We start from the raw sequence: 9,602 nt of genomic DNA, 5'->3' as shown, positions 1-9,602 counted from the left end.
TCTATAGACTCTCTATAGACAAAGGTCTATAGCCGCCTCAATTTCCTTTCGTCTATAGACTGTCTATAGACCCTCTATAGACTAAGGTCTATAGCTGCCTCATTTTCCTTTCGTCTATAGACTGTCTATAGACTGTCTATAGACTAAGGTCTATAGCTGCCTCAATTTCCTTTTGTCTATAGACTGTCTATAGACACTTTATAGACTAAAGTCTATAGCTGGCTCAATTTCCTTTTGTCTATAGACAGTCTATAGACTCGCTATAGACTGAAGTCTATAACTACCTCCATTTCCTTTCGTCTATAGAAGGTCTATAGACTTGCTATAGCCTAAGGTCTATAGCCGCCTCAATTTCCTTTTGTCTATAGACTGTCTATAGACTAAAGTCTATAATTGCTTCAATTTCCTTTCGTCTATAGACGGTCTATAGACTCGCTATAGACTAAGGTCTATAGCTGCCTCAATTTCCTTTTGTCTATAGACTGTCTATAGACTAAAGTCTATAATTGCTTCAATTTCCTTTCGTCTATAGACGGTCTATAGACTCGCTATAGACTAAGGTCTATAGCTGCCTCAATTTCCTTTTGTCTATAGAGTGTCTATAGACTAAAGTCTATAACTGCTTCAGTTTCCTTTCGTCTATAGACTCGCTATAGACTAAGGTATATAGCTGCCTCAATTTTCTGTTGTCTATAGATCCTCTATAGACTAAAGTCTATAACTGCTTCAATTTTCTTTCGTCTATAGACGGTCTATAGACTAAGGTCTATAGCTGCCACAATATCCTTTCGTCTATAGACGGTCTATAGACTCTCTATAGACCAAGGTCTATAGCCGCTTCAATTTACTTTTGTCTATAGACGGTCTATAGACTTTCTATAGACTACAGTCTACAACTACCTCAATTTCCTTTCGTCTATAGACTGTACACTATAGATAGTCTACTGCCTATATACCAGTCTATAACAATCGTAATTTTATCTAACAATGTTCGATACACTGACTTTCGACTAAGTCCAGAACAATGTCAATTCATTTTTGCACTGCATGTTGAGAGGACCTGCATCTAGTGACCGCAACTATGTCGGGAGTCCCCCACCTCCTTCGCTATTACGGAAATTAAAAAGTATTGCGTAAGGCCATCACAACACCCTCCTGTATATTGTTTTCAGGAGCATTGACAAGCTCCTTTTCGTTATACCGTGACGTATATTGTCAATACAATTAGATATTAATGCTAACAAGTAAGCCGAGGAAAGGCAGCCGTTCTTGAACTAAGGGCGCCCGCAAACTGTACTACATCGAACGAATACGCTGTCCCTTAAAGGAATCGCTCTACACAATTCCATTCCATATCTTTCGATCGTTACTGTCCAACGCGCTGAAATCAGAAACATTTCATCAAAGGTTCTACATTTCTCTTTAAAACGTCCTGAAAATAAAGGGGGAAATACGGATGTGAGAATTCAAGGAAGCGCCCATGCCTTAGAAACACTTTAGATTAATCTCAAAGAGCCTGGTCCTCTGTGCGATTAACATCTGCCATTTCTACCTTTGCAGTTTGTATTCACGTGAATAAGTGCTGCGACGCAACAGTCACAAAACCAGTATTTTTTTGTTCCTACGCTTGCACCTTTTGCTTCGGAGCCGATGACACGCTGATGTGGCGCATATCAGTTTTCTAAACACGAACACACGCAAAAAAGACGTTGTGCTATGCAACCTTATAATTATTATTTGAGAATTGTACAACATACTATTCGGTGGGAGATGCGGCGCGTATACCGACAAGAAGTTAGATTTCGGTTTTGTTTTCACGAAAACAATAAGATTTTTAGAGGGTAAGCGAAGAATTTAAGCTTGTAAACCAATCGCCTTCTGTGGTCTTGGATATCAGATCAAGCTGCACACGGCAAGAGTGCGAGCGATAAAGATACGACCGTGAAATGGGTTTCTGTTTTACGTTTTACCCATTTTACCGCGAGACGGCGGAAAATAATTCGGGCTGCAAACGACCCTGTGCGTTGCTGCATCAATGGCGTTGGCAGTGTTTTTCGCGGATTACGTTTTCTTCAAAATCCAGCTTCATCGTCCGCTTACGGTAAGTCTACACGTTTAAATTTTATTCATTTGGTCTCCTAAACCACTCTAAGCAGAGCTGTGTGTGCAGAACAGATTATGTGCGCAGTTACAAACGTCCTATCTTGTCCTATCTTCATTTCTAAGGCGGAATTAAGCCATCCGGTTCTCGACTAATGCCGCTTATCTCTGTCCCGCTGTCTTTACTAACGCGCGGAAAGGCAGTCTGTGCGATGTCCTTGATGATAAGCCGCTCCTCGCGAGCTGTCTACTAGATTTTTCGTGTTTCAAGGTAGATGAGCGGCCAGAAATGTCGTTTAGCCTGTGAATGACGGCCGAAATGGAACTGTGTGTTAGTTAGCGCCGTGTGAGCTCAATTTACTTTGCACCTCCGAAAACGTACTTACATACAGTCTCGTTCAGTGGTGGATTACATTTATTTTCTTATCTTTGTGTTATCGCCTCTCTGGACCATGGAGTGCTGTTCTTTTTGAGGTGTGCATCGCTTGCTACGTATGGACGCTCGCTCGGTGCGCGTCGTGGACGCCGACGTTTCAGCAAAGGTGTCTTGTAACGCTATAAACTGGAGCGCGAGACGTTTCTCAAAGTTGTATTCAAGCGGCGCTGGAGGAATGTTTATAGTGTGATGGGTGAATAAAATTCGTTGCCGGCGCGAATGGCCGTCGTGCTCAAACACCGCGAAGAACCCACGAGCTCCATCCCATCTCCCCTTCGTTGCACACGTATGGATTCGTCCGTGTCTGTCATCGGAGCCGTTGGCCGCCGCCGCTGGCTTGCGGGCACTTCATTTTGAAAGCTGGGTAAAGGTCGGCTCGACAAGAGGTGGCTTACATTTCGTTCCGAGTGGTTCGTTCATGAATCCCGCTCACGCGTGCACAGATTTCTAGAATACCATTTGCGCGAGAGGCAAAGTATGTGTTTCTGATTTCAGACTGCTACGTTACGAAAGCGCCGATGTGGCTCGCCGCTTATTTGCGCCTAAAATTAAATTGAGCTCTCGTGTTATTATAGCTGCGGCTGTTGAAGGCGTTAATTGTTTCATTGAAGTACTTCCTACTTTGAGCACGTTCAATGCTTTCGCTGATTTTTCTAACAGCGTTGGGTTAGCTGCCTCCATGCAAGAAACACACCTCTTTACTGCGCTGTTGGAGCTGCACTTGAAGGAAAAACTAAGTGAATTTCAGGCGGTATTTTATCGTGACAGTAATTTGCTGTCTCAACCTCGCGACTGCTTTTCAAACGGCGCAGCTGCAGCCTCTGTGCACTGTATTAGTTTTCTGAATAATGAGCGCGGCATGGAAGCGCTGCAACCCGCTTGTTTCTAAGAGCGCGCGCAGATGTACGAGTATGCTGTTCCGTCTTTGTGCTTCAAGTTATAGGCGCAAATCTGTGGTGAACTGGTTGCTTCTACCTGCTGGTTTTGTATAGCTTGTGCCCGTTTGAGTATCGGCTTACGTACACTCGGCCAAATCTTTAACTGGCTTAGGTGTTGCATCGCTAAATGCACCTGTAAAAAGGTGCCTTTTGGCTACACTGTTGGCATATTCATGTTGTAATTTGATCCGTGAGATGGCATTTCATAGTTTCTTTTTGTTAATATAATGTTCGAGTGGAGTACTTGCATGTTTAGATCAAAGTTATCAGAAATATTCATCGTCTGCCGCTACGAAGAGCCGAAACAAGCGGAATACGCAGCAATGGTTATGGTGGCGCATTTGCACTAATCCGGGTAAACGACTTGTCCGCCATGAAAGGAGTGGTACTTTACCCAGAGGATCAGGCCATATGGACAAGATCCATTGCTGCGTATGCCGCTTGTTTCAGCTGTTCGTAGTGGCAGACGAATGTTTCTGATAACGTTGATCTAAATACGCAAGTACTGCGCTCAAACATTATATGAACAAAAAGGAACCACGAAATGACATTTCACTCGTTAAATTACAGCATGAATATGCCAGCAGTGTAGCCGAAAGGCACCTTTTTTACAAGGTGCATTTAGCGATGCAACACCCGAGCCAGTTAAAAATTTGGCCGGGTGTACCAGGTTTAATTCACGCAGGGTATTCTGAAGCGCTTCTTCTATAGCGGTTATAAGAATAAATGCTGCAATATTCTCCTTTTTGCATCCCTCTGTAAGGTGCACTGAATCTGTATTTTATGGAGGTGGCATTCTTAACAGCTCCTTGCGAGTCAATGCAGATATGTGGCACAATTGTTCGAAGTCTTCTGTTACAAATAGTGTAAAAGGATTGCCATAAAGAGATCAGTATTGGCTGTAACAGTATTGCCATACAGAAATCAATATCAGTACTGGATTCAGAGTAGAGTGCTCCAAGGATTAGGGGTCTTTGTTACAATGTTTTATGACGACACTTATAATCTGTAGTGTATTTACTGAAATGATTGAGCCGGCATGATAGCTCAGTGGCTATCATGTTCGTATGGCGACCTGAAAGAAGCAGGTTCGATTCCGGCCTAGGCGGTCGCATTTTAATGGAGGCAAAATGCTAAAGGCCTGTGTACTCTGCACAGGTGACCGAAATTATTCCCCAGCCTTTCACTTTAGCGTCTCGTAGCCTGTGTCGCCTTGGGTCTTTGAACCCCATAAAACCACACCAAAAGATCAAGATTGCCTTTCTAGAATGGCATAGCCAGGATATGCCTTGCATTGTAAAGCACATGTGTAGAGATGGAATGGGAATTTTTTTTTCAGTTCCTCTTATATTATTTTTTTCCTTCGTGCTGTACAGGTGAACATGCCCGGATGATTTACTGCAGACAACAGGCCACAAGAATGCTTCTGAGGAAACTAGCCGGACTGTTACTTTCAACTTTTATGTTACTGTGGTGCATTCTTATGGTGCATGTATTGCATATTCCCAGCCTGGATAGCTTGGAAATAAACTAAATTTGTAAGTATATTGATTGTTTCATGTGTGAACTCTGTCTGGTGACCTTTTTCAATGATTGTGGACAGTCTATAGGCAGTCTATAGATAATGGTCTACTAATAGTTTAGTAGACAGAGGTCTATAGACTGTCTATAGACAAAGGTCTATAGCACTGCTAGGCCACACACCTATGGAATGTCTATAGACAGTCTATAGACATATGTCTACTGGATCAGTAGACTTTTGTCTGTAGACTGTCTATAGACAGTAATCTACAGGAAGTCGATGGCCATAAGTCTATAGGTCGTCTATAGTCCGTCTATAGACAAGTGTCTATAGACAGCTCTATAGGAAATGTATGACCATAAGTCTATAGATCGTCTATAGACTGTCTATAGACCTGTGTCTATAGACTTCCTATAGACCTATAGACTTTCAGTAGACATTTGTCTATAGACTGTCTATAGACAAAAGTCTACTAAAAGTGTATGGCCATAAATCTATAGACTGTCTATAGACCAGTCTAAAGGATTTGTCTATAGACAGTCTATAGACTTCATAGACTAAAGTCTATAGACAGTCTATGGACTGTCTATAGAAATTTTTATAAGGGAAGACACAAAGACTGAAAACACGACGTAGCTAAAAAACGATAAAAAATGACGAAAGAACATTAAAAGCATGACACGTGGTGTATAAGGCCAAAGAAACATGACTGACAGGAATTCAACAGGATGATAACAAAACGATATTGCATAAAAAACGTAACAAATTCAGTAAAAGAAAAACACGTGAAACAAGAAAAAGCCTGATAAAAAGCCTGTGAGCTGAACACTTGAGATTACATTGAGGGGGAAAAAACCTGTACACATGCTCGCCTCAGGAAAACCTTTCTAAAAAGCATTCTTCAGTTTTATACAAGAAGATAGATGCATCGCTAACAGCATCGAGTGTCCCGTGAATTAAAAGAAGCTTTTCTGATCAGAAAAAAGGGCGCGAATGCTGTTAGCGATGCATCTATCTTCTTGTATAAAACTGAAGAATGCTTTTTAGAAAGGTTTTCCTGAGGCGAGCATGTGTACAGGTTTTTTCCCCCTCAATGTAATCTCAAGTGTTCAGCTCACAGGCTTTTTATCAGGTTTTTTCTTGTTTCACGTGTTTTTCTTTTACTGAATTTGTTACGTTTTTTATGCAATATCGTTTTGTTATCATCCTGTTGAATTCCTGTCAGTCATGTTTCTTTGGCCTTATACACCACGTGTCATGCTTTTAATGTTCTTTCGTCATTTTTTATCGTTTTTTAGCTACGTCGTGTTTTCAGTCTTTGTCTTTTATCGCTTTTATGACCCTTTACATCATTGTGACGTTTGCTGCAGCTGATAGGTGGGTTGACGGTATGCCTATATATTACGTGTTTCTTTCCAATAAAGGATCAGTTGTCAGTAGCGCGTTGTCCTGTCTACCTTTCTTGTGTGTGTCGTGTTTTGCGCTAGCTTTGGTACGAAGAAAAATGTACAGTTCATTAACAATTCAATGGGTATTGTTGTCAACGTCTCCTCACCTTCGCTTATCGTCTGCCGCTCTACTCTGCGTGAACGTGCAAAGCGCTCAACGACCTTTGCTACTTCCAATAAGTTTGTAAACTAACTTTCCAAACATTTGCCTTTCTGCGGTTCGGGCTAACCGCCAGCACGCTGATTTGTCTGTCGGTCGCACACTCCCTCACTCACCCAATTTCCCCTTTAGATTCTCCCCTGGCCGACGTATGGAGCCCGCAGAAACGTGCCATGGCCAGAGCTAAGGCGCAATGCGATTGGACGAGATGAGCAAGTAACGGCTTGAACACATAAGGGCCGGTTTAGTTTATGTATTTGTCCAAGGCCTACCTCACAGGGAAGCCGCAAGCAATGACAGGACGATAGAAAACGAATGGAAGCGCTTTAAAATTAAGGCCCCTGCGTTGCTTCTCGTCCACTGAGGCAGGTACGTTGCCATTTAAATCTAAGGATTCTCCCTTTTTACACTGAGAAAACCAGCTATAGTGCCGCTCATTTCTTGCACTGACTGATGATGTAGCCACTCGTCAAGTTTACACAGCGCTGCATACAGCCAACGCACCATCGCACACGGCTCTTTAAAAAAATTCGTTGACCGTGGTGTTGCACTGTATGGAGGCTTAGCATTAGACTTTAACGAAAGCTGAACCAAACTGCTCATAGAGGTCATTTATTCTGGCATCTTTTCCTTATGGCTGTAACTCATAACTAGTTGGTGATGTCCTCGGTGATATAGCGCCCCAAATATCCTTAAAGTGTACGCCAAATCTTGCTGACTTTTAGTGCGAAAGCATTACTACAGACCTACCAACGCCCAGCAAGAGTCTTGTGATATCGGAGTAACTCTGGTAAGCTCTGGTTAGTTCGGGGAGCGAAGCGCAAGCTGCAGCCAGTGGGAGAAAGCTCGGGGAAATATCGGAGAAGCGTCGCGCCAGCTGTATACCCAATGGGAGGAGAGCGTCGCGCCAGCTGCCGCCGAGTGGAGAGAGGACGGTGAACGAGAGACGCTGTTGCTTGCACATGCAGATGCCAGAAAGAAGAGGCGAAGAATGAACACACGCTTTCACACGTATACTCTGTTTAATTACGTTAAAACCCTGCAACCTTTCGAGTGCCAGTTACAATCTGTTACAAGAGAGAAAGTGCGGAGAGAGAAGAAAAACTATTTGCTGAAATCGAGTGTCGTTTCCGGCGTCTTAAGTGGGCGGGTCCATAGCTTAGGCTGCCAGGCTAGCGTGGTTAATCAGCCATAGCTGGTCCACCGCGCTGTAGTTGGACAGCGCACCGTCCCACTGCTCAGTAGTGGCGTTCGGAATCTCCATGAATGCCGCGGTACGCTGGCAGCCCCTCCACTGTCCTTGCATGTCGTGAGCTAGCTTGTTAAGTACCTGCCCTGGTAAGGTGATGACATTATGTGAAGGCACTGCGCTACCAGATGAAGCTCGGCAATGTGGCGCCGCCCTTCAGACTGCACCCGACATGTCCGTAGTAGAGGAGGAATGCCTCAAAACGTACAACTGCACTACTTATTGTTTTATGATGAGTACTAACAGCCAGTTGGCATTGTGTAATGATGTTCTTACTGTTTAATGAGTACTAACAGTCAATCAGCCATGTATAATCATGTCATTCATGCTCCTGTTATTACCCCTATTTATGTAATCCCACCCCCTCACACAATACTCCACGCTTTGAGCCTGTGAGGCAACCTGAATAAATAAATAGCGGTCCCGTTGTCTCACGGCACTCCAAGCGTCCGCGGTGTGTGATAGAGACCGTCTAACACCTATCCTTGGTGCGGTCGCCTCCTGATGAAATGTTTTGAAGCGAGAGCTTCACTACGGGACCTCGGGCTCCAATCGCGGACCGTGTAAATTTGACCTTCAGCTGAGTTGGAGGGGAAACCGTAAAAAAACAAAGAAATCAATATTCATGACTGGGGGTCGAACCCGCCGCTGCGCGAACAGACCTCCTTTAAGGGCCGCTCAGGGAGACCACTAGGTTACCGCCGCAGCTAACACGCCTCGTGCTGCACCACACTCTCGCGGTGTGCATTGGTGAGCGTCGTCTTCAACTTCCATCTGCTGCGTCCAGCGGCACTGTCTGCTCACCGTCGTCTTCTGCGTAGCACAAATCCGTACTGTCGCTTCGATTCCAATGTAGTAAACATGCTCTGTAGTCTTTTTTTTTTTAACACAGAGAAAGAAGAAAAAAATGCCTGTTTTTAGTTTGCTCATTTTCTAATATTCCTTCTAGCAGTTGCAAAACGTTAATTTTGCAATTAAGTTCTTTTTGTCATCTTTTCTCTCACGTTGTCACTTGGCAGTGGGCTTAGGCCAGCCTGAGAACCAAAGCCGCGGTAAATAAATGTAGCCTCGTGCACAAACTCTCATCCTAAACCTGAGCCATAAAATCGCCTCGACTGGCAAACTCGCCGTATGTGACGACATAATTTTTCTCTGCTTACCCGGTGCCATCTAAAATGATAATGGCGATTAATTTAACAAAGCAAGGGCAGCTTTAACCAAAGGGTGTCATCATAATAACAAACCTGTGACATGTGGACAACATTTTGTCCCTCTGATGTGTTTCGTCATTTTCTGAAGCGCTGATACAAATTGGCCCGCAGATATCGTTATGTAAGGCACGGTGGTGATCTCTTATTACCCGCGGGACTGGATTAAAATTCGACCAAGCTTGTATACCAAACAGAACTAATGATGGTGTATAATGTTTCGTGTTTTCTTTATCTCTCTCTCTCCTTCGAAGCCGCATCTTTAAAAGTGCATGTCTGTGCGTCTGTCGTAAACCCAGCGCACGTGGTACATTTCAATTTGATGCATATTTGAACAGTCTCGGAAAAGATGCCCCTTTCGTACACTTTGCTCAGTTACACAGTGGGATGCAAAAGATCTCGGGGCACTGAGGCACCGAGAACGGCTTTCTAACGACTTTGCCGCTTTACACTGTGTTGGACGCGCGTACATCTGCAGACTGCGCTCTTTGATGGCATGCTTCGTACATGTGAAGGGAAGGAAGTGACTTTTTTCATGGCT

The 9,602-nt window shown here is 43.8% G+C and overlaps 1 long non-coding RNA gene across 1 annotated transcript; it reads left to right on the top strand.

Moving 5' to 3' along the window:
- The first annotated feature begins 1,928 nt into the window (after positions 1 to 1,928).
- LOC149340784 (uncharacterized) lies at positions 1,929 to 5,021 on the top strand. The gene is made up of 2 exons (XR_016283880.1): positions 1,929 to 2,101; positions 4,851 to 5,021. It is a non-coding gene; the product is annotated as an uncharacterized LOC149340784 (long non-coding RNA).
- Positions 5,022 to 9,602: the final 4,581 nt, after the last annotated feature.

Source organism: Amblyomma mixtum, chromosome 6, assembly GCF_055824585.1.
Source record: "Amblyomma mixtum isolate Tamu chromosome 6, ASM5582458v1, whole genome shotgun sequence".
Classification (NCBI taxonomy): Eukaryota; Metazoa; Arthropoda; class Arachnida; order Ixodida; family Ixodidae; genus Amblyomma; species Amblyomma mixtum.
Note: the sequence above shows the minus strand (reverse complement) of the source record. Positions and strands in the feature narration are given on the sequence as shown.